At 37.7% G+C, this 25,361-nt stretch overlaps 1 protein-coding gene and 1 pseudogene across 1 annotated transcript in view; both read left to right on the top strand.

Annotated features, from left to right (window-relative positions):
* NHS (NHS actin remodeling regulator) overlaps positions 1–25,361 on the top strand; it is a 443,126-nt gene that overhangs the window by 227,542 nt on the left and 190,223 nt on the right. The window lies entirely within an intron of this gene.
* Positions 8,510–25,361, top strand: part of LOC140506732 (glycine cleavage system H protein, mitochondrial-like) — a 64,683-nt pseudogene continuing 47,831 nt past the window's right edge.

Raw genomic sequence — 25,361 nt, 5'->3', positions numbered from 1 at the left:
CTAGTTGTGTGACCTTGGGCAAGTCACTTAACCCCAATTGCCTCATCCTGGGTCATCTCCAGTCATCACTGGATTCAGATGGCCCTGGAGGAGAAGTGAGGCTGGTGACCTGCACAGCCCTCCCTCGCTCCAAACAAAGTCAAGCGCAAGTGATGTCGTCATTTCTGAGACACACACACACACCTGGGTAGCACAGGTTTCTATATCTTTGGTCCTCTTTTTCCTCGTCTGTAAAATTAGGATCTCGGACTAATTGACCTTTTCAAGTCTCAGTTTATGATCAAATGTGGCAGGGTCCAGTTCTCTCATCTCTTTACAGAACTGTAGTTGGAAAAAAAACTGTGTGTTTCAGGAGCTTACAATAGTAATAGACACTGGCTGTCCCAGAAATCATAGTACAGTTTAAAATTTTTAATAACAGAAAACTGCACAGACTTTAGGTACCTCCTACAAGTGATTTAAGATTTGCAAAGTACTTTGACATATTTTAGTTAACTCATTTGATCCCCACAAAAATCCTGGGAAGTATTTTTATCTCCTTTTTATAGATGAGGAAACTGAGGCACATATTTATACTACTTGCCTAGAATCATCCAGCTAGTGTCTCAGTGTCATAGGCAGATTTTAAACTTGACTCTTCCAGACTGCAAGTGCTGTGTTCTATCCACTGAACCACCTAGGTGCCGACCTGCACAGGTGAACAAAATTCCCTGGCATATTTCTATGCCATTGTCTAATCTCTGATTTCATTTTGAGCCAGAAAAAAGAAACTGTTCACATCTCAGCTTTCTTCCTCCCTGAATTAAATCTAGCCAATGTATGTGCTCTGTGCTATTTTAGAAAGCAGCACCCTCACAATCCATTTGTGCCTTTAATATTAGCTTGTGGTATAGAATATGTTGTAACACACTACAGCTTTAGGCCAAGCAGGACTTAAAAAGATGGTCCAACTTTGCCTAGTGGGAACTTAATAGGTCAGAAAAGTTTTACCTTATGTATATTATTCTCCATTTAGAATATTGTCTAATATTCCAGTAAGGAAAAGTCTAGGGAATTGATGTCTATATCAGCAACATCAGCATTCCTATGAAACTCCCAATAACATTTCTTATGCCAGAAAAAAAAAAACCATTCTGTTACAGAAACTAAAACATGGCCTACTGTTCCAAGAGCTCTGAAAGATTCTCTGAAATTTATAATTGGATGGAATCAGAAGTTTAAAGGAGAATGGGAATCTCTGTCCCAAACCCAAAGTGGTTCATTCCTGGCATTTGTATTGCAAAAGTTCCCTGAACCACACGGACCTTGCCACTAGCTTCAGCTCTCCATTGACAACTTCAATAAGAATTACTTGATCCAGTCTAAGGAGCACTTTCTCGCTTCCAGTGGATTAGACTGGAGGCAGGGGGCTGGTTAGAGACACTTCACATCAGAGGAAAATAGCACTGAGCTGAGCGCAGTGGTGGTCCAGCATTGCCTGGGAATCACCCCTACAGTTCAGGGCAAGAAAGGAAACAATGCTATATTCCATTAGAGAGGTGGTGAAGTTTAAATTAAATTGGTTAATTTGAAATTTCCCTTCATTGTTGCCTAGGAGTTGTTGTCACCCTCCCTTGGCGTTTGGGAAAATTCTTGGAGACCCCTTGTACTTGACCCCTAAGGAGATTCAGTAAAGCAGACTGAGGCTGGGGGGAGGGGTAGACTCCACACAAAAACTAAAACTTGAAGAAAAGACAAGGGCCTCTTTTTAAAAGGAAAGAGTTCTGTTTAAGAGAGTTTTTCAGCTAACTGAATAGCTCAATTTTTTCCCTCTTCCCAGAGTAAGGATAGACCCAATGAATAAAGGTCTCCATTTCAACTCATTTGCATTCATATTTGTTTGTTCTTTAAAATAGAAAAGGAATTCTAATTGGCCCCCAAATGTATAGCCAACAGTTTCAAGTCAGGTCCATGTTACCTGTACTGAGTATGAGAACCTACTTTGATGTGTTTTATCTTTGTTGAAATGGAATATGAAACAGTTCTCATTACAATGAATAGAGAATGGGAAAGGGAAGGTGGTTGTCATTTACAATTACATTACTTTGAGTAGGGAAGACATTTAATTAAACAGCTGCAAGAATTTATTAAGTGCAACCTAGGTGCTAGACACTGTGCTTAGTGCTGGAGATAAAAAAGATCCAAATGAAACAGTCCCCACCCTCAAGAAACTTATATTCTACTCAGAGGCAACAACATACAGAAGTAGGCAAATCAAATATATGCAAAGAAAATACGAAATGTAACCAGGGTGGGGAGAGTTCTAACAACTCAGGAAGAGATCAGGAAAGACATTGCAGCCCTTGGGATTCCAAGAAGCAGGTGCATAATGATAATAATTCCTATCTATATAGCATTTTCTTCATGGCAGCTCTGTGAGGTAGTCAGGGTAAGCATTATTAAGTTCTTTTATAGAGGAAGGAGGTCAGTCTTAACAAAATTGAGTAGCTGGACAGGAGACACACAATTAACAAGTGATAGAATTTGAGCCTAAGTCTTCTAACAGTGCCCCTTCCATCCAGCCCTATGATGGCATTGTTGTCATGACCTTAATTGATGGACATCTTGTGATATTGGTCCCCAGAAATTCCATTTAGTCACATCCAAAAGAGAAGGATGGGTACCCTTCCCTTGTTTTCATGGGTTCACTCATATTCCACAAAGGTTGTTATAGGACTTGTGTGGAAGTCACAAACCATGTGCAAGCTGAAAGGCGGGAGGTGGGGGAGGGTTGCTTTCAATTGTTACTCTCGCATTTGTTCCAAGGTGAGGGCCAAAAGATGGAAGGATGTTATGTGATCAAAGAGGTTCATTTTTCTCAACTATCCCTACATTTTCATGTGGTTAACAATTAATATTAGATCATATGTACCCCCCCAAGTAAAGTGTCATCAACAAATACTAAAGTAACATTATTATATCAGAATAAATCATTGAATTTTAGACCCATATGCCTGTCTGTCTACATAGTAATTAATCCTCAAGTCATTTGCCTTTCCAAAATGTGAAATAATAATTTTGTTTAAATATGTTTTTGTGACCAGGAATTTAGGATATAACCTTCCTTTTTTCCCCCCATAAGAGGTGAGTTACAAAAGCAGATGGTTATGAAGTATTAAGTAGTAAAGTGGTAAACTTAGAGTCAAAAGAGACCTGGGTTCAAATCCCACCTGATGCTTTCTAGTTATGTGATCTTTGAGCCTCAGTTTTCTCATCTGTAACAGTAGAGCTAATCAAACCTATAGAGCTTAGCTGGTTGGGCTGTTATGAGGATCATCTGAGAAAATATATGTATAAAATTCTTCATAAACTTTTAAGGGCTATGCAAATGTCAGCCATTATTATTTTAATAATTATTGAATACAATCCATCTTGACTGCTATTTTACTTAACTATTTTAGGGCACTATATTTAATATGTTGTTTGTTGGTGTGTGTGTGTTTATCTACCATGTCAAAACAATCTATTAAGTTAGACACATAGAGAGAGAGAGAGAAAAGAGAGAGAGAGAGAGAGAGAGAGTGTGTGTGTGTGTGTGTGTGTGAGAGAGAGAGAGAGAGAGAGAGAGAGAAGAAGGGAGGGAGGGAGGGAGAGAGAAGAAGGGAGGAAGGGAGGGAGGGAGAGAGAAGAAGGAAGGGAGGGAGGGAGAGAGAAGAAGGAAGGGAGGGAGGGAGAGAGAGAGAGAAAGAGATTACTTTATATTAATGCCAGTTACTCTTTGGTGGCTCTAGGCCATCAGAGTCATTTCCTGAGTAAAAAATGAGGTGTTTAGGTGATGCTTTTGTTTCTTTCTGGTTTTTATGATTTTCTTTTGGACATCCCCAAAACCTTAGAGTAAGCCAAAATCTCCTTTTCCTCATTCCCTCTGATTCCCTGATCAAAGGGCAAAATATAGAGGAAGCAGTAGTGATGGCCTAAACAACTTTCCCTATATAAAGTAGTCTTCGTGTCCCCCCTGGGTTACTTGTGAGGTTTGAATATTGGTATTAAAAAATTAAAAATTAAATACACTATATTTCAGGGAATGATAATCATCTTGAAAATAGCAGGAGTTCAACAGCCTAGTTTGCCCCTATGTAGATGAAATAGATGTAAAAAGCAAAGCATCCAAACTTGAGAAAGGATAAAAATGTGTCTCAAGCACTATTAAGAAAACACATATGCACACAAATCAGTGGTGAGGATAAACACACAATTGTTTTTTTTTTTCTTTCAGAGAGACCCTTGATGGGTAGAGATGACTTGACAGATCCAACCCAGGTGTTTTCAGTTTATATCATTATAAGGTTTGGGGGTGGGTAGTTTGCCAGCCTCAGTGCATTCCCAGAATCTCTCATCAGACTGAAATCTTCAAGGAAAATAAATACTTTATCATTTCTTCTCCCCAGCACAGAGACAGGCAGACAAACAGGGAGAAGGAAAAGTGGAGTGAGGGTTATCTAGGAGACCTCTGCATGTTGAAGGAGGATTTTTTGTGTGTGTGTGACCCAGCCCCTTTCTCCACTACCTCTCTTTCTCTCCTCCGTCTCCTAATTCTCCACATTGTTTTTATGGCTCAGCAGTGACTGGATTTAACACTACTCTTCATAGTTACTGAGCAAGACTACCACTGATCATTGAAAACCATTCTCTTTCTGTCCTTTTTAGTTGTTTGCTAAATTCAGAGTTCTCAAACCTTCTTCATGATTCAGGTCAACAAGCAAATTTAGTGCCAGCCATGTGCAGAGAACTACATTACATGCTGGGGAAGATACTAAGGACAGATAAGAGCATCTAAGAAATTAATTCAAATTTACAAAGTATTTTAATATTTCTAAGCACCAGAGTTGTAACTAGCATAGTATGACTGGAACTTTGTTCCAGGTTAACAACATCTGGGGGGGGGGGGGGGCACATGATTTCATCTCTTAGGGAAAGGGTATCATGGAAGGGTCACCTTGAAGGCCTTCTCCACCTTTCTCCCCAAATCCCAGAGAGGCAAAGGTCAGACTTTCTGGACAGGAATCTCCATCTCCCTCTCCCCAAATCTCAGTGTAACTGTATCTGTGATCAGAATGCTCTCTATGCTGCCTCCCCTTCCCCACTCCTAGGCACCTGAAAATGATGACTCCCCAAAGCACTTTCCTCACAGTAATGCTGTGTAATATTAGAAGTGTTATTATCCCATTTTCCAGTGGGAGAAACTGAATCTTAACAGGGTTAAGGCGATTTTCTATGGTCACATAGCCAGTAAGTGTGAGAGCCAAAGTTCAGCTACATCTATATTGAATAGGCAAGACTATATGTAATTCTGTATTAACCATGATCTGAATTCATGAAAGGATAGCTTGAAATAGTTCTTTCAATTTATATCATCACTACCCCCAGTTAACAGATAAAGAGATGGAGAAATAGGGTGATTTATTCCATTTTCTTTTGGACAGGTATCACAGTGAATAGAGCTCTGGGTTTGGAATCAGGAAGATTCATTGTCAAGAATTCAAATCCAGTCTCAGACACTTACTAGCTGTGTGATCCTGGGCAAGTCATGTAACCTTATTTGTCCCAGTTTCCTCATCTATAAAAAATGAACTGGAGAAGAAATGACAAACAATTTCAGTATCTTTGCCAAGAAAACCCCAAATGAGGTCACAAAAGGTCAGACATGACAGAAATGACAGAACAATAACTACTGGGATTTTGTTGATATGGGGAACTGCTATTAAGAAAACTTTTCCTATCAATGCAGATCAGCAGCTACCCTGCAGCTAGTCTGAGAGAGAGCTACCTGGGCACTTAAGAGGTTAAATGTTTTGGCCAAGATCAAAGCATTCATATCAAAGGGAAATATTGATTCCATGTCTTCAAATTTCAGTGGCCAATGTCACACTGCCTCTCTTTATTTTAAAACTCATATTCAGTGGCATATAAAGCTTAGAACATAACACTTCTTTTTTTTCCAGTCAGAACCATAGTTTGCACTAACAGAGGAGAGTAGAAACAGAGATAAAACAAAGCAGTGAATTCTCTAGAAATTATTTCCATTTAGATTTGGAATGTGTGATTGTACTGACATCTGAAAGGAGGTGGATCTTATTCTTGAAGTATTCACTTTAATAAGAAAATAAAGCCATATTATGAAGTCTTCTCTCCCATTTTCCTTATACTTCCTATAACCCACTGCATTCTGGGAATATCCCACTCACTTTTAGACCAACTCATGCTTTATCTTCTCTCAAACTTTCCCTGGAGCAGGGAAGGAGATAGATTGAATTTTAGAGGAATTATCTGAATGTGATATCAATGAATCACAGAGAATTATAAGGACTCAAAGAAGTCTGGTGTTCGTAAAGATCTCTGCATCTAGAGAGGAATCCATTCTAAACATTTTCATCTACAAAATGAGGGAAATGGAATAGAAGACCTGAGATTCTATCTAGCTCTATATTTATGATTCTATTAAACCCAACTAGTTAGTCATTCAGCCTTCACTTGAAGATCTCCAGTGATGGGCTACTTACTACCACCTATATTAGCTCATTCTACTTTTAAGACTTTCTATAATGAGGGGTTTGTAGATGACTTTTCAACTTTGAATTCTAATTATTAGGAAGATTTTTGTTTTCTGGAATGAAAGGAGTTCAGTTCTCAGCAGAGCTTCAACTGAGTATATTATTACAATTATCAATCATGAGCTCACTCTACTGCTATTAATAATGATGACAGCAATAACTAGTCTTTATATAGAGCTTGAGGGTTTGCAGAACATATTACATATGTTATCTCATTTAATCCTTACAAACATGAGATATTGGTGTTATCATGACTTTCATTTTACAGATGAGAAAATTGAAACAAGCAGGTTAAGTGACTTGCCCAATGTCATACAGCTAAGTGAGTATCTGAGAATGGATTCAAACTGTATTCTTCCTGACTCCAGCTTGGATACGCTGTCCACCATACCACCTAGATGACTAGGTGGTAGCAAAATATTGCAGAAAATCCAATACTAACTCTCTCAAAGTTAGCCTTGGAAGTACAAATCATTGATTTGTGGATAACCCAGTCTCTTCCTTCTTAATTCCTGCTAATGATGATTAATATTATCATTATCATCATTGTCTTGTTTAGGGATCTGTGTTTTATGTAAACTGGGCCAGCATCTACAGACAAATACTTGTTTTCTCTTATCTAGTTAGAAGGGGAAACAGTAGAAAGAAATACAGAGGGTCAGAAAAAGGAAGAATAAATGTAGGTGAGATCAATTTAAATTTGTGGGCTAAGTGAAATTTTTATGAGATTAATGGTTTGGGGAAACTCTTTACATAGCTGTTTTTTTGGGGGAGTACATTTCCCCTTCCCTCCTAATATGGCTATTTGTTATAGAATGTGTTTGTGCCAGCTCTTTGTTATTTTTTCTTTACTGTCAAAAATATTTTAAAGAGTAAGAATTCTTTTTCTTAGCTTCATAGCACTGAGCATATTTTTTTCCTACAGAATTGGTGTATATAGTAGCTCATAGCAGAGTGCCTGATTCTATGTCAATTGTCTTTCTTGTCTGATATAAACAGCCTCGGGGAAGGCAGAGGCTGATTGCGGAGTGTGAATGTGAATGAGTGTGAGGCAAAACAGTAGCAAGGGTCCATAAATGAGAGAAAAAGTAACTGTGTACTAACAAGCCCAGTACCTTACACTATACTTTCTGAAATTAAATGTGAGCTGCACATGCCCCAAGGAAAAAAAAAAGGATAGCAAAATTCTAAGAACACCATTCTTCAAATAATCTTCCACATTCAGCTAGTACACAAAAAGGGCAGCTTAGGTGGCACAGTGAATAGAGTGCTAGGCCTGGAGTCAGGAAGACATCTTCCTGAGTTCAAATCTGGTCTTGGATACTTACCATCTGTGTAACCTTGGGCAGGTCACTTAATGCTATTCACCCTCAGTTTCCTCATCTGTAAAATGAGCTGGAGAAGGAAATGGCAAACCATTCCAGTATTTTTGCCAAAACTCCAAATGGGGTCATGAAGAGTCAGACACAACTGAACAACAAAATACAGAAAAAGGTCCAATCATCAGAACAAATATACCAGAAGAGCATAAAGTGAAAACAGGACTAAAGTGAGCATAACTTTCTTAACAGATTATAATCTACATGGTACCAGTGCATGGGCTGCACTTGTGGCTTATTAAAGCATTGAATCATGTTTTTTTTAAATTTTCATTAAAGAAGTCTATTAAATGGTTATTTTGAAAAAAATCATCAAGTTGTTTGCTGATTGGTCTTTTCAGTAGAATTTTACTTCGGTTGGTGTGGAGAATTTACATTGTGGAAAATCCCTCTACCTATGTTGATTGGCAAATCCTTTGAAATGTATAGCCTTAGGGAGTTGCCTGGGCCTCTGGGAAGTTAGGAGACTTGCCCAAGGTCATGTCAGAATGTGTGTGAGTATGTGAAGGGAAGTCATTCTGAGTCCAGAGCTGGCTCCACTGTCCTGCACTGTCTCCATCCTCCAGATGTCAAAGACATGCAGAAGATAAATGAGAGGAGTTGGACTCTAAAGATCCCAGCCAGGTCTGTTGTTTGCTCTTCATTTTCAGAGGACCAATAAACATCACAAGCGAAGTCTTGACTCATATGTGAATCAGATTTAAGTGAGGCAGAGTTGCATGAAGGTGTCAGTCTCACTCTTTCTTCCAGAGTCTTTGAGGTTCAGTGGCAGAACAAAAGTCAAGACCACTGGTGATTGTCTGGGATACAGTGGATGACCTTGGTGTCTTTGAGCTCAAAGAGAGTTCTAAATATTCTATGATTCTAAGTATATTCTAATTTGTTAGAATTAGACACACACACACATACACACATACACACACACACAATCTGCAATCAGCTTCTGAAATTCCTGAGGATGTTTCTATATTATACTAATTAGGTATATACTATCTCAAGAATTTGTATTTCATGCGCACATGATAACATTTCTTTTAAAAAAATTGTAAATGCCAAAGACATATTGTAACAAAGAACTAGATAAATATTCATCTATGCCAAAAGTGTATTGGAAAGAAATCAGATTCAGACATGTTAATAACATAGTCAAATACAAACTCCTAAAATATTTGACTTCCTAAGAAGGGACATGATGCAGTCTTGCCCTTTGAAAGCAAGTAAAAATTTACCAAAACAGATCTTAAGTGGTATGATAGTTTCCAGTCAACTTCTCAGAAATGTATTAAACTGAGTCATAGGCTGTTCTGAAACAGCCCCACTCCACATGATATTTATAGAATGCTTCTATTTTGAGAGCTCTGAATGAATGAGGAAATTGAACTTCCTATAGCTGATTTCTGGGATTTAAATAATTTTAAAACAACGAAATCTTACTTGAGATTATTGACAGGTTCTATGTTTGGTGAACCTAATTTTATTTTTCCATATCTTTTTTTAAAGGTGAAGGATAGGATAGGATTTTATTAATATCAGCAACTCCCTCTTTTAGTGCAGGTTAGCACCTTTCCTGCAATTTAGAGTAGTAGAGAGTTGCAGAGATTCTCTGAGGTCACACTGTAAGGATATGCCAGACTTGAATTTGTGTCTTCCTGGATTGAAAGTTAGCCCTATATTTCCTATGTTATTGTTGTTGTTCAGTCATTTTTCAGTATATCTGATTCTTCATGGCCCCATATGGGGTTTTCTTGGCAAAGATACTGGAGTGCCTTACCATTTCCTTCTCCAGTTCATTTTACAGATGAGGAAACTGAGGCTGAGGCCAAATTTGAACTCAAAAAGATGAATCTTCCTGACTCCAAGCCCAGCGCTCTATCCACTACACCATCCTCATTTTCAAAATCAGCCAAGCAGTAATCTATCTGCCATGCCATGTAGCTCTCTCATTTTAAGAAGTACTCCCCCATTCTCTTCTTTACCATCATCATAATTTTGAACCAAACAGTATATATTTTTTTGCAGCCTGGAGAAGGGAGAGGAAGAGAAATTAATTGGACTAATTAGTTTGGCTTAGTACTGAAGAAGAGAATCATCTGTTGAATTGTGCATGTAGCTGAGGAACACATTTTAGAAGGAAACAGTTTTCATAGAATCAAAGTATTTATTAACTCATATTCATCCATCTGTTCTTCAATTCAGTTCCCACTAGTCTCCCTCAAAAAGTGAAAAAGGAGAGAAAAGAAAGGAAGGAAGGAAAGGAAAGGAAGAAAGGAAAGAAAGTAAGAAGGAAGGAAAGAAGGAAGTGGAGGTGAGGGAAGGGAAAAGATAATTTAAAACCCAAGAGGAGCTCATTTATGGGAGTGTTTCTTGAGTAGTACTGCCATTTGGAACACACAAGTCTGTTTAGATTCTTGAAAATATAGTTTCTTCAGCTGCTAACTTTGCCTTGACTGTTTTTAGATGCCTCCACCACCATATCTTCATTCTCCAAAATCAGTCAGCCCAGGGAGGAAAACTAAGAAGAGCACGAAGATTTGTTCTCTAGAGGGATGCGGTGTCTGGTACAATGGAAAGAACACTGTTTCTGGAGTCAGACCTGGTTCCAATCCCACTTCTGACACTTAGTACCTGCAGGACCTTGCCTATGTTATTTAACTTTCTTGAGCCCCACCCAGTTTCTTCATTTATAAAAGAAAGGGGGGCATTGGACTAGTTGGTAGCTGCAGTTTCCTGTCATCTCTATATTTATGATCTCAGAACTTTAAGAGGTCACATATAGGGAACTCTCTTCTCTCCTCTACAACAATGTTAGGAGTCGTGTTGATGATTGAGATAGCCATATTCACTCAACTTAGATTCTTTACATCAATCAATCAGACAAAAATTTGTGAAGCTCCTACTAAGTTCCTGGTGCTATCCTAGGTCCTGGGGATACAGATAGAATAAAAACATCTGACTATTAGCACAAACAATTAAAATGCAACGACCTGTTTAATTTTAATTAAATTTAAATTTTTAATTATTTTTTATTCATATATAATTATATAATATACATAATATGTACTATATCATTATAATTTAGTTTCAAACTTTAGGGTTTGCTATCAAGCGGCAAACTATCAAGTTTCACCTTCTCGATACATTGTTGACATACTGTTTGGGCTGATACTGTGGTTGCAGTTTTAGATTAGGTTGAAGTCAAGGCAGCAAGGTGGTGCAGTGAATAGAGTTGTCAGGCCTGGAGTCAAAAAAACTCATTTTCTCGAGTTCAAACCTGGCCTCAGACACTTAGGAACTGTGTGACCCTGGGCAAGTCACTTGATCCCATTTACCTCAGTTCCCTCATTTGTAAAATGAGCTGGAGAAGAAAATGGCAAACCATTCCAATATCTTTGCCAAGAAAACTCCAAATGGCATCATGAAGTCAGACGTGACTGCAACAATCGAACAACAAAGTGATGTCTTCCTTGTTCTGTCCTTTATACTGTCAGGGTGTACACAAAGGATGTCACAGGTTGTTTTTGAAAGTGTTCATCCATCGTTGCTGTTAAAGCATGAAGATAGTAGGAAGGGAGCAAAGCTCAAATAGTGGAAGGAGGGAGAATTATAAATCTATGACAGGGACATCAAAAACCATTCTCAGACCCAAGTATTCTGACTCCAATGCCAAGGCTCTTTGTATCATGCCATGCTTTCTCCCTGCTACTTCTAAGGGAATAAAACTGTTATCATGGGGAATTTTCAAAGAAAAGAGAAATCAGATCCTTTTTTTTTTTTTCTGGATGTGATTTCTGTTTTAGTGGAGAAGAGTAAGAAGTCCATTGAGCCAACTAGGAGCCTTCTGATGCTGCCACTTGAGTAGGCCTCATGATTCTTCCATCTACTTCTTGTTCCTTCTGTCTTAATTTTTCACATAATAACCATAATGATCAGCTATCTGTATGTAATGATTTGTTGTTTCCTAGATGGAGAAAAGCTTTTCTGCTAGAAATATAATTCATTCAGAATCATGTTCTTAGCCTATATTCATTAGTCAGCTGAATTAACTAGCAGTCCTCTATAGAGTTATAACCCTTGTATCAGAAACTCCATTACCACATAGAGGGCCCAAGTTCACCATGGTGATCGTTCTTCTCTGACTCGTTCCCATGATCCAGATAGAGCCCAAAGACTTCAGTATCCAGTGACATCCTCAGCTTCCTCTTATAGGCACTAAGGCTCACAACACATCAAATACAGGTCAGGTTTTTTATGTATAGTAAAAGACACATAACAGACGCATCCGAGTCCACAAGGAGCTAAAATATTCCTAAGATACTCCCCTTCCTCAGAAGAGACCTGTACAGTTCCCATGACTCACAATACTACCTTTGTTAATGCTATAAGCCAAGAATTAGTTCAGAGTTTATTCCTTTTATTGCACATTTCCATAGCCCCACCACCTGTTGTTTACTGCCACAACTCTGCTCCTGGCAGATATTTATTCACTCTTCCATTGCTTCTGTCTTCCCTTTCCAAACAGTGCCATGAGTCCCTTACCACAGGCTCCAGTTTTCATCACTGCTCCCCACTGTTTGGTTCTTCTCCTTTGGAAATAGTGCCAACTTTGAATAGCTGGACTATGGTAAGATTACACTAGAATCACAGTTGACAGTGTTATAGCTTTCCTGAGCCTCCAGGGACAGAATAACTCCAGGATATTTATACCTTCTGTTCATTTTCATCTGGGTCCAGCAGTTCCACCTCACAAAGGGTCTCATCAGGTACTGTGAGAATACTTACTACTGATATCACTCCAATGAACTGCTTATTTTTCTCTCTGAAATCACTCCCAGTCTGTCTCTAGCTGTTTAACTCCTTTCTTCCCCATTGCCCACAACAGTCTATCCTACCAGGTCTTACAGAGTTTGGAAAGGCTTTCTAGCTCCCTTTCCATATGTTTTTTCATTTCAAAATTCTTTTGCGATATTTAAGTTTGTCCATGGTAATTAACTGAAGACTATTTCAAGAGAACACTGGAAAGGGGATGGCAAGGGAAGAGTACACCAACCCCTGAGGAGGCAACAAAGACTCATTTATGTCCCTGTCCCACTGAAAATTAGATCGACCAAGTTTTTACTACTCAGGAAGAAATCTGAGCATTTCACAGCTGCTGGAGAATAGACTGTTCTCCACTAGGTTTTGCATCTACTCCATCCCTAGTTCACATCTTTAATGATTCTTCAGCTATTGTAGTCTCATCCTTACAAGTCTTATCTGAAGGATTATTCCTTCATTTAAAACATCTTTATTAAGTTCCTAATATGTAGGGGATACAGAAATCAACAATAAAACATGACCAAGCCCTCAAAGAGTTCATATCATTCTTTTTCGTCCCCCATCCCTCAACAAATTATCACAATAATTTGTATGTTTGAAGCTGAGGAGTTCATTTTCAGCAAAATCTTTTCTGTGCTCTAACATAGTCTGTTCATAGACGTCTAGACTGTGAAATAGTTTCTCTCCAGGGAAAGTATAGACCCGGTAAAATCTTGTGAATGACTTGAGCATTGAGATCAGGGGCAAGGAGAATTCCCAACAGGAGCAGAGCTCCTGAGGAAAGGAAGGTAAGCTTATTTCCATGCAGGCAAGCCCTCTCAGAGCATGAGCCTACGAGCTAATGTTCTGGTGATGTCAGAGTTAATGTAGGGTTTTATAGTCTAATTTCCTTTGTTTGATTTAACTAGGCAGTCAGTCGTGCATGGTCTGCCTTCTCGAGTGAGGATTAGCTTATATTTGGTGAATTGTAAAGTGAGTCGTACTGAACTTTTGAAGCTGTTTCACTCACTCATATAAAAATGTATTGGAGGCATTTAGAAAATCCAGATTACAGACCTGATTCTGCAGATGTGTGGGGAGATAGTCCTATCCCACCCTGGAATGACCCCCTAATTCTTATTCCCTTCTCTTTTTGTTTTTGAGGAAATTAGATACTGATAAAAACGTGGCCCTGATAAATCATAATTATACAGAGGCATAGACTATGTATGGGTCTGGTATGGTGAGATTAAAGTTGCTTTCCCTCTTAATGGAGGGAAGTCAGTAGGCAAATTATCTGGGAGCCTTGTTTCTCTTTTCCTTCCCTCTTTCTGCCTTCCCATGGGACATTATGTCATCCATTGTTGCCTCCATCAGAGCTCTCTAAGCAACAGAAAAGGTGAAATTTAAATCAACTGCTGAAAGCCTTGGTCAAAGGAAGAGGCTGTAACTAAACATTATTATAAGGATTAGAGATTTCTTATTTATTTATCTCCTTGATCCTCAAAAATTCATTAACACGAATGTGACTTATTAGTATGGACATGAATGATGTGAAATAATTCAGTAAGACCTAGTCTAAAGTTTACCAAAGTTAAAAAAAAAAAGGGGGGATCAGCTAGCAGAGCAAAACTCATAATATAAATAAAATTCTCAGGAGAATATTGAAACCACTGAAGGAAACAAAATGCTTTTAAAGCTTTCTTTTTACCTTTGCCCACCCCTATTATCTTAGCTGTCCTAGTTTCAGATTATTATCTATTTATTAAAGCCACTTCATGAATAATTTCCACTGACAACACAAACTTAACCTAGTTCCAGTTAGTGCTTATCCTTGAAAATCACAACCTTACCTTTCTTTAAAATATATTTTATAATTCACACTTTTTACCTGTTTAGACTGGTCTTCTCCCCAATTATGCTGAATTAGACATGGCTTACAATATTGGCTTTTTATGTTTTCCATACTCAAAACCTTTGCAGGTAAGGCCAGATCTTGAAGAACTTCACCTTTAGGTGCTTGTATTTGATCTACCCTAACTTGGATATCAGGTTGGAACAGATTTCCCTCTTAATGATGGAGAAGCATTGGTTCTTTGGGTAAGAGAGAGGGAGCATTGGGATCTTTTTTTCTCTTTCACAGAGATGATATGCCTTTCATTTTTGAGCACTTAGTGACACGATACAGTGGTCATTGCCAAGATATATAACAAAGTACTTTACGAGATTATGATGGAGCATTCATTTATGGAAGGATTAGCGTGGACTTCTGTTTTAAACAGAATTGGCATAGAAGGAAAGAAAGAGAACCATATTCTAATACTAAATGAGACGATTGTACATGTGTAGGTTGTTTATATATCATGCCCAGCAGAACAAAAAAGACAAAATTACTTCATTTGTATTGCTACTTCACCACTAGCAAAAGGTCTGCTCCAATCGTACTACTGTACTAAAATAATAGTAGTTTGCATTTACATAGTGGGTTAAGGCTTGCAGAGTACTTTACGTATGTTATATCTCATTTAATCATCACAAGAACTGGAAAGGTAGGTGCTATTACCTATACTTATTTCACAAATAAGGAAACTGATCCTGAAAGAAGTTTAGTGACTTGCCTAAGTACACTCAGATAATAAGTAACTAAGTAAGAATTTGAATTCATGTCTTTTTGACTCCAAATCTAATGTTCCATTCAACAGGCCACCTGAACACATTGCATTTAAGATAAAATAAAAATAAAATTCAAGTTTTAGAAATTCCTTTTGTTCATTTATACCTATGAGGCCTGACTCATGTCAAGTCACATTGGAAGAGATACAAGGACAAAAGATGGCCCACCAGACCTGGTCTTCTCAGAGTTTGGTCTAGTTAGGGAGAAAGTAAGGATATGAGTTCAAAAGTTATTGCTATAGTTAAGAGGAAGGCCTGAACAAGATCTGTGATAGTTGAAGTGGAAAGGAACGGACAGAACACAGAGCTATTTTAGTAGTTGAACCAACAGGACTTAGCAATTTCTTGACTGTGAAGGATGAGAGAAGGGCAAAGGTGGAAGACCATTGAGCAAATCTTTAGCCAGTTTTATAGAAAAGTACTTATACCATAACTTTCCTGTTTAGTCAACCTTCAAAAAAAAATGAGTAGCCACTAGACTAGAATAATGTAAAGAAGCATTCAGAATAAATTAAAAATCTAGACTTTGTCCTGACTTTGCCACATCCTAGCTAAAATTCAGTGGAAGGAGATGTCTATAAACACGTAGGTGCTTAATAAATGTCTTTTAAGGGGATAAGGCACAAATGTAGGTTTCTATAATACACATTATGACATGATAAATATATTAGAGAAGTGCAAAACAGGAAGCTACATAAGGTCCTTGGGTGAATGTTATTACCTAGTAGATGAAGGGGAATTCAGAAATTTCTTCACAACACAGTGGTATTTTGAGGTACACTTTAAATGATGAGTAAGAATTAAAAATCAGAAAACCTAATCACTGTCCTTAATGTGCTTACAATCAAATAAGGATAGTGGAAAAAATATTTTAAAAAGACAGTAATATGGCCTGACCTTCTCCTCAACATTCTGTTTGCTCTGGGCCATAGGTCTCATCCCCTCTCCCCACTAGAGTCTTTGACTTTGCCTGTGGGTCTTTTCTTGTTATTCCTTGTACATTCTCCCACTTTCTAACACATTTCCATGGCTTCCCCTATAAGAACGAAAGGAAAGGACAAGGAGTGTCTTGCTTGCTTGTATGCCCGCCTAGCACGTAGTACAATTCCCAGTACCTTAAACGTATAAATATCTATCTGTTTATCTGTGAATTTGTCTCCTATCTCTATATCTCTGTGTCTACATAAAGACTTGTAAAAAAAAATTAAAATGCAAAGATATTCAGAAAACACAGAGTCATAACTGATATCCTTCATTGTTCAAGATAAGGCTATTGAACTACATAGGCACTGCAAAAGTTATGATCATAAAAATAGCTGACATTTGTATAGTGTTTTAAAGTGTTCATGCTTTATTCCTGGCAAGTGTTTCTGTCTCTTTCTCTCTATTTGACCCTCACAAAAACCTTGAGAAGTTGGTAGGGTAGTATTATTGTTATGCCCATTTTACAAGTGAGGATCCCAGAGGCTCAGGAGAGGTGAAGGAATGCAGCCACATGACAAATTACAGGTAAAGACGGATTAGAATCTGGACTGAAACACTGAGCTATTAAATTATTCATGAAAGGCTTTATTCTTTTGATTGGTGATGCCGTTACATCACAGAAGACACTTTCTCACTAAAACAATATAGTGACGGTGTTGCCTTCAAAAGGTTTGGTTTTTTTTTCTTCAAACAGCCACTGCCATCACAGAAATAGAACTGTCCAGCAAGTTTGAGCTGACTGGGTGCTCTCAGTTAGTTTCTCACTTTCTTGTGTAAGAACAGGAAGATGATAGCAGGAACAGTTTGCTTTCTTCATGTATTTGTATTTTTTGATTTGCTACAAGGGGATGATGCTTCCCTGCTCCCCATGGTGAATTCCAGAAAAAAAAAAAAAAACTAGGTTCTTTGACCGAGTTCTTGAAATAATCTTCATGTAATGCTTTTCACACCTAAGTTGAAGGTCTCCAGTATCTGCTTCGGAAAATTTGTTAATTATTCCTGTCCCTTTGTGACATTTTTTCAAGATAAATTTACTCATAGAATTTCTTTTAAAATGCTAATTTTACAATTATTCAAATAATGCCCAAAAAAGGTCGCATGTTATATTTCTATAGAAAATTAATCTATTTGGAGCAAATTCTGTGCTAGGGTGCCTGCATAGTGGACATCTTTACAGAACCCTCCTTCTACCTTGTCAGAGCTTAAGGTTTTAGGAAAGAAGATTCTTAGAAGAGGAGGTAGGTTGAAATCATGATTGGTTGGTCATAGTCCCTTTTTTTTTTTTTTTACTAAAATTAAGCATAATTGCTGAGTAGCTCTAAAAGTAATCACATAGGTTGGAACTCATTAATCTCTAAGCCCTGGTTAAAGCATTAATTAGTTTAGCCTAGGCAGTGGGCAGGAGGAAATCCTATTTACAGATAGAATTCTACCCTGAAATAAGTGAAAGGTGATCTTGATGGACCTATGAGCAGAAATTCCTGTAGTTAATTGTTGACTTGACCTCTTCAAGGATGCAACTTTTTCTTGCTCACTTTTCTTCTTCATTTTCTTTCCAATTAAAATTTAAAAATGGACTCTATGTGGCCTTGAAAAAGTGACTTCATTTCTTTGGTCATACTTATTTCATCTGTAAAAATGGTGATGAGAGCAAGATAAGACTAAAATTCTCTCAAGTCTCTTATACTCTATAATTCTGTCCCCCACCTTGACTTTCGTTGTTTCAATACAATTCAACAAATATTTATTCATGTGATAGGTACCATGTTAAGTGTTAGGAATACAAAAATAGAAATCAAACAATCCCTGAACTTCCAGGTAGCTTATACTTTACTTATGGGATATAACAGGTACCAAGGAAAAGCAGCACCTTCTCTGCAACTTAGAGGCAGTCAGGTTACATGGTATGATTCTAGGCAAGTAACTCAACTTCTCTATGCATCAGTTTCCTCATCTGTAAAACAGGGATAAAAATAGTACCTACTTCCAAGGGTTGTGAGAATTAAATGAAGCAACAACTGTAAAGTTTTGCAAACCTTCAAATGCTTGTTTGTTATTGTTTATTTTGAGTTTTTTGTAGCATTGAAAAATTAAGTGATTTGCCCAGGTTAAACAGCAAATAAGAGTTTTGAGCCCAGGTTTTTCTGATTGTGAGCTGGGCACACTAATCACTATGCTATGCTGCATCTCTAGTTGAAGAAATACTTTGAAGGACTGGATTCTCAGAGTTGTGATTAGTGGGTATTATGAACAGAGGGTAGTCTTTATGGAAGTGACCCTGGGAACTCCCCTTGGCCCATTGGTAGAATGGAAATCAGATAATGGGATGGCTATTTATTTCCTCTACCAAAGGGAAAAGCTTAAAACAAAAGATTTATAAGCATACAGAGACAAAAACTTAAAACATGAAAGGGCAACCCATAATACCTATAATATTCTTCCAGGAGTTCAATACTTAAAAATTTGAAACATTTTGTGGGACTGCTGAACAACCATTTCACCTTCACCTTGGCTTTGCACTGTCCAAAACTCCCTGATCTATATCTTCTAGCAAGTCAGGCTACCATTTGGACTCATTTTCCTGTGAGTGGTTATCTTCTCCCTTTGAGAACCATTGTATTAGCCATCACAAACATCTCCCACAGAGAAGCTGGAACCTCCAAGGCTGAAAACATCCACTTTGGGATTTCTGTTTATTTACCTATGCTCAGGGAAAGAAACACAAAACAGAAGAAGCAATTAGGGACACAGTATACAGGGTCAGATTTGTTTAGATAGCACATGTGCTTACTGCCATGAGCAAGCAGCTAACATAGCAACTGAGGGTGGTAGGATAAGAGTTTGTAAAACCCCTGAAGAGAGATGCAAGAGGTAAACCTGCAAAATCTCCACATGCTCAACAGATAGGAAAAAAAAGGAATCACTCCTTTTAAGGTCTTTTGAGTGGACCACTCTTTCTAGCCAAATAGCCAATTCTCTGTGATTCATTGTTAGATAGGATGGAGGTGAGGGGTGGAGAGAGACACATATAGGTTCGTTCACATAGGGCTGTTCTTAGCTAGGAGCTAAAAATTCCTCAATAGTATCACCAATTTTACAAAAGAACATAACTAGATTTTAAATTCTTTGAGTGTTTATCTTCTCTTTCCTTTACATACCACAATAGTACTAATTTTAGGTAGTAGGAATATTGAAGTAACATGGAACATTTCCTTTTCAAACCAAGAATAAAAATAATGCCTGCATTATTTTGTTGTTTATAGTCAGTGCATTGTTTATAGTCAATATATTGTTCTCTAGGTTTTATATCTGGACTAGATTTTAGAAAGTAAAAAGTTTAGTGGAAAGTTACCTGTGGATATTATATTCCATTAAGAAGTAATACAGTTTATAAAAGGATCAACCAGCACCCCAGAATGGCAAGCCAAGCCATTTTTTGCAGGATTTTTTTTTCAATTCTATTCTAGTCTGAATATCAGTCATCTTATATCATTGCAGTAGCACTATGTAATTTACTCTAGTAAGCAGTGATTGTCCATCTGTGGATATACCGAATGTTCCATATCCATTTTTGTCGCAAGAAAAGCCACGAGGGGCACATTATTCTCTCATGAGACTCCTTTCAATGGGTGTAGCTTTCCTCAAGCTAATAGGGAAGCATTAAAGCATGAATAATTTTTTCTGCTCATTTTCTCTCTGGATTTCTAAAGTTAAAACAATGTCCTTGTAAGTGTTCAACAAATGTTAGTTTCAGATGACTATAGTGGTCATTCCATGGGCCACCAACTTAGCTTCACTTAAAGTTCCATCATATTAGAAAGAACAGGACTACTCCTCTTCTCCCTATTTTCCCAAATCTGAAGGGCTAGACTGAGTCAAGCACCAAATGGATTGATGATCACTGGCGTACAATGATAATGCACCAACTTATATTGATTGTTCTTCTGGAGGCACATTTTCTTGTCTCTGTGTTTTACTCTTGTTCATGTAGAAGAGAATATTTGGAATGAAATGGAGGGGTCACATAGCAGAAGAATGAGCATGCACACTTTGTGATGCATGGTTGATGCAATCTCCATATCTTACAGGATCATAGGATCATAGATCTAGGGGACAGAAGAGAACAAAGAGCTCATTAAGTCCAATGTATTGATTTCATAGAAAATAAAACTAAGTCACCCATATGCTATATGACTTGCCTAAGGTAATAAATGGGAAAGATTCTCTAATGTGTGAACACAGCTGGCTGGCAAAACTCACACAAGCTGTGTGACTATAGCAAGGTTCTGTAAACCTCGGGTCTGTGAACTTTTTTTAAAATAATTTTTTGAATTCTTAAAAAAAAATGATTTTATAATATTTTTTTTAATATTTAGATTCCTTTGCAATGCTATTGTATTTTATTGTATACATTTAAAACCATTCTGAGACAGAGTCTGTAGGCTTCACCAGACTGCAGAAGAGGTTCTAAGGTTGAGAACACCTGGGCTAAGGCAAAAGAAGACTGGAGAACCTAATCTATAAATTTGGAGATGTGGATTAAAGATTCCAAAGCTGTCTATCCAAAGCCAGAATTATTGTTATGAGAGGGATAGAGGTACTAAGTAAATTTTAAACAGCCTAAGGCTCCATTTTCCTATCTATATAATGATAATCCCATTTATCTGGTGAGAATGGATTTCCTCCCACCTAAAATGTATTTTTAAAAATAGAATGTGTGATACTTGGTGGTCATTGTGGTTTGGGCTATATGTGGGGTGACTGGTACCATGAAAACATACAGTAGATACGTGTTGCATTAGATAGAGTCCAGGGTCTAGAGGCAGGAAGACTCATCTTCATGAGTTCAAATTGAGCCTCATACACTTATTAGCTGTATGACCCTGTGCAAGTCACTTAACCGTGTTTGCATCAGTTCTTCATTTCTAAAATAAAGTCAGATATATGACTGAACAAGAGAAATTTTTAAAATATTTATTAAGTGCCAACTGTATGCAGGGGACTTTATTAGGTTCTAGGAAAATAGATAAAAAAAGACAGTCCCTTCCTCTAAGACAAATATGTTCTAATTAACATACTAAGACATACACAAGTAGTATAATATAGGACAGCATGTGACCATTAAAAAGGGAAATCTAGATAAAGTTCTGTGAGAAATTTGAAGAGAATTAATTTCAGATGATTAGAGAGGAGGACAAGGTTAAGGGAAGCTTTGTGGGGAAGGTAGAACCTGAGTGAATTGGGTCTTGGAGGAAAAACAGGATTTCTGTGAATGGAGATACAGAAGGAGGCTGATCTAGGCTTGCAAAATTCTTGGAGGATAATAGGAGATGTAGTATCATAGTAGGCCCTAAGGCCATGAAAAGAAAACAGTAACACTGAATAAATGCACAGCCACATTTATATCATGTTGACAGTGATATAAGTAAATATAGATCGAGACCAAAAGCCAGAATTAATTTACAAAGGGGAAAGAAACATTGAGGAAGCTTTAAATAATCTAAGAGAATTGCTTCTGTCATCCATGATACTATCTGTAACCTCAGTTTCCTGGTTGGATATTTGTAAAATGCACAATTTATATCCAGGAAGTGCTTTGATTTGTGGAGAATAAAGAATGTATATGTTGAAGGGAAGGAAGTTCCATCTGGAACAGAGAAGAAAGGAGGCATATCTAGGTCATACTCTGTAGTGTATGTTGTTGTTCAGTCATGTCCAACTTTTTGTGATGCCGTTTGGGGTTTTCCTTGCAAAAATACAAGAGAGGTTAACCATTTCTTTCTCCAGATCATTTTACGTATGAGGAACTGAGGCAAACAGGGTTAAGTGAATTGTCCATGGTCACACAGCTAGCTATCTGAAGCAGGATTTGAACTCAGGAAGATGGACCTTCCTGCTTCCAACCTCATCACTCTTTCCACTGCATCATTTAGCAGAAGGGTTTGCGGGGAGGGGAAAGCAAATACAAAAACTAGAGAGAATATAATGAAAGGGGAAAGGCTTTGGTGATATGATGGGGAGATGACCAGGTAAGATAAGACCAAAGTCAGCCAGGACGCTTCCAAACTCAGTATTTTGTTGAGGAGGCTTGAAGGAAGTAGAGAAGCTGGAGATGAGTAGAGACAGATAGGATGTGATATTCTGAAATAGATGATTAGCAAATAATTCTTTTTAGAGGGAATGTCAGCACACAATTAGGAAGGTGTTTCAGCCAACTCTCCTGAGAGTTTTCAAGAAATTAGGAAAGCTGAGGTATAGATAGATCCTTTCAAATGAGCTCCCCATCCCAACATTCCCCTACCCCAACCTACCCCAATCTTCCAACCAATGTACATATGACTCCTCTGAATATAAGGCAGTTGATTATCTCACAACAGACTGTCCTAGTCAGACTTATAAATGGACTGTTGTGTTCAATACTGGGCACTGTATTGTATAAAGTAAATGGATAAAATGAAACATTTCCAAAATGGTGCTAAAAAAAGATAAAAGTGAAAATGTCCCTAACCCTGAAGGAGCTTACATTCTAATGGAGGGAGAAAACATGTACATATATAGGTGATTTTTTTTAAAAAATGTACATATATAGAGAATCCAAAATCATGCCATCTAAATTTTGGTTGAAGAAACTGGTAATGTTTAGCCTGGAGAAGGGTACATAATTTGAAGGGCTGTCATAGGGGCAGCTAGGTACCTCAGTAGATCCTAAAGTAAGGAATACTCCTCCTCTTCCTGAGTTCAAATCCAACCTTAGACACTTGATAACTATGTTGCTCTGGGCAATTCACTTAATCCTGCTTGTCTGGAGTTTCCTCGTCTATAAAATGAGCAGGAGAAGGAAATGGCAAACCAGTCCAGTATCTTGTCAAGGAAAGCCCAAATGGAGTAAAAAAAAGAGTTGGACACAACTGAAATGACTGAATAACAACATAAGAAATAGGGATTAGACTTGTTCTAGTGAGCCTTGGACAGCAGAAGTAGGAGCAATTAGTGAAAAATACAAAGAGGTAGGCTTTGATTTATAATAGGAAAATAATTCCTAATAATTTCAGCTGTTCAGGAATGGAACTGGCTGCCTTAGGAGGTTTCCCTTCAATGAAAGCCCTTTAATGGAAGCTGAATGGCTTAGAGAAGATGTACTGGAGGGTATTATGATTCAGATATGGTTTGGTCCAGATGGCTTCTGACTTCCATTCCAGCTCTGACCCTGGGGAATCAGATTCTGTGATACTGTCTTTAACTTTGCTTTTGTAATTGGATATTTTAAATTTGTACAATTTACAGCCCAGATATTATTTGATTTATGAACAATAAAGAAGGCATTAATGAAAAAATCCCTTGGCACTTGAAAGTGAGTCTCTTTCAACATCTAATAGCGTGGCACAGCATGTGTAGTGGTGCAGAAGTGAGAACCCTGGCTGTGGAGTCCCAGGACCCAAGTGCGAATGTTGACTCTGATGTTTGCTGCCTGTGGGATACTGGGCAAGTCATTTAACTTCCCTGAGCCTCTACTGTTGCCTAAGCTATTAAAGGAGGGTTTTGGAACACATGGCATCTGATGGTCTTTCTAATTCTAGATCTGTGATTCTATGTGCATTCACAGACATCCTATTATGAGCAAGATAGAATAATAATTTCTAAATTGGCATAATGTCTGTACTTATTGATATACTTTAACATATATTGTTTGACCCCCCTCTAAAGATGAGGACCCTGGGGAACAGAGACAAAGTGATTTCCTGGTCACATATAGAATCAAGTAGTAGAACCTGGCTTGTAGAGATGATCCATACCACCAGTATGCTGTGCTGCTTCTTCATTAAATTCTTTTCTACAATTTCCTAGAACTGGCCATGCTAAGTACCATCCCCCATCTTTATAGAAAGCTTTTACTATTGAGAACACCTTGTATATGCTGTCATCTGGTGTAATTGTGCTCACTATACATGTAACCAGATCTGGGCAGGGAAAAGGCCTCTTTATATCCCCCATTGAAGACAGTTAGTAGAAACTTAAAAAATATTTCACAAGATCATAGAGTTTATTTGTTGAACGAATGAGTTTGTGAATGAATGTATATAGCCCTCTATCTTTTCCTGGAGGTTGCTTTCCTCCTCTAAATAGACACAAATCCAAAGTCATGGACAGTCTCAGTTTTTGCATGTGGTCTATTTGTGGTGAATATTTAATCCCAAATTGGCTTTTTCCCTTGCCACCTAGCACATTTCTGGGCAGTTCCTTTCTTTTGGTTGGTATATAACCAAAAGACTGAAAAATAATTTAAAGATCTGCTTAAACAAAAACTAATTAGGAAGGTGATTTACCCTTACAAACACTCTTCAGATATCTTTTCAATTATTCACCGTTTGGGATTATCCATACCACTTTTCCATTTGTAGACATAATCAAGAATTAACTGCCATAATAGGAACAGAAACAAAGAGAAAGAAAGAAGAAAAGTTCCAGAAGGGGAAAAAAGATCAGAATTCAGCCACATACAAAATGAAGGCAACAGAGTCAAAAATAACAGGATGATAAAAATTCATTCCCAAGGGCAAACTCTTGGAGTTTATTCAAAAAACCTTTTTTTCTTTATCTTGTAGCTAATAATAATAATAATAGCTAACATTTATATAATGTTTTATGGTTTGCAAAGTACTTTACAAATATCATCTCATTTGATCTTCTCAATGGCCCTGGGACATAAGTGCTATTATTCTCCTCATTTTTTACAGAGGTAGAAATTGAGGGAGTCAAAGATTAACTGGTTTTCCCAGGGTCTCATAGCTAATAAGTATCTGAGGTAGGATTTGAAATCAGGTCTTTCTGACTCAAGATCTAACTATCTACTACACCACTTAGCTGTCTCATAGAATGAAGCTCAGCTAGTTAAGCCCTGCGAAGTCAACAGCCAAAGCCTACTGAAATAGAGACAAAGAAC

Source organism: Notamacropus eugenii, chromosome 5 (genome assembly GCF_028372415.1).
Source record: "Notamacropus eugenii isolate mMacEug1 chromosome 5, mMacEug1.pri_v2, whole genome shotgun sequence".
In the NCBI taxonomy this organism is placed as follows: domain Eukaryota; kingdom Metazoa; phylum Chordata; class Mammalia; order Diprotodontia; family Macropodidae; genus Notamacropus; species Notamacropus eugenii.
This window is presented reverse-complemented; position numbering and strand designations above follow the sequence as displayed.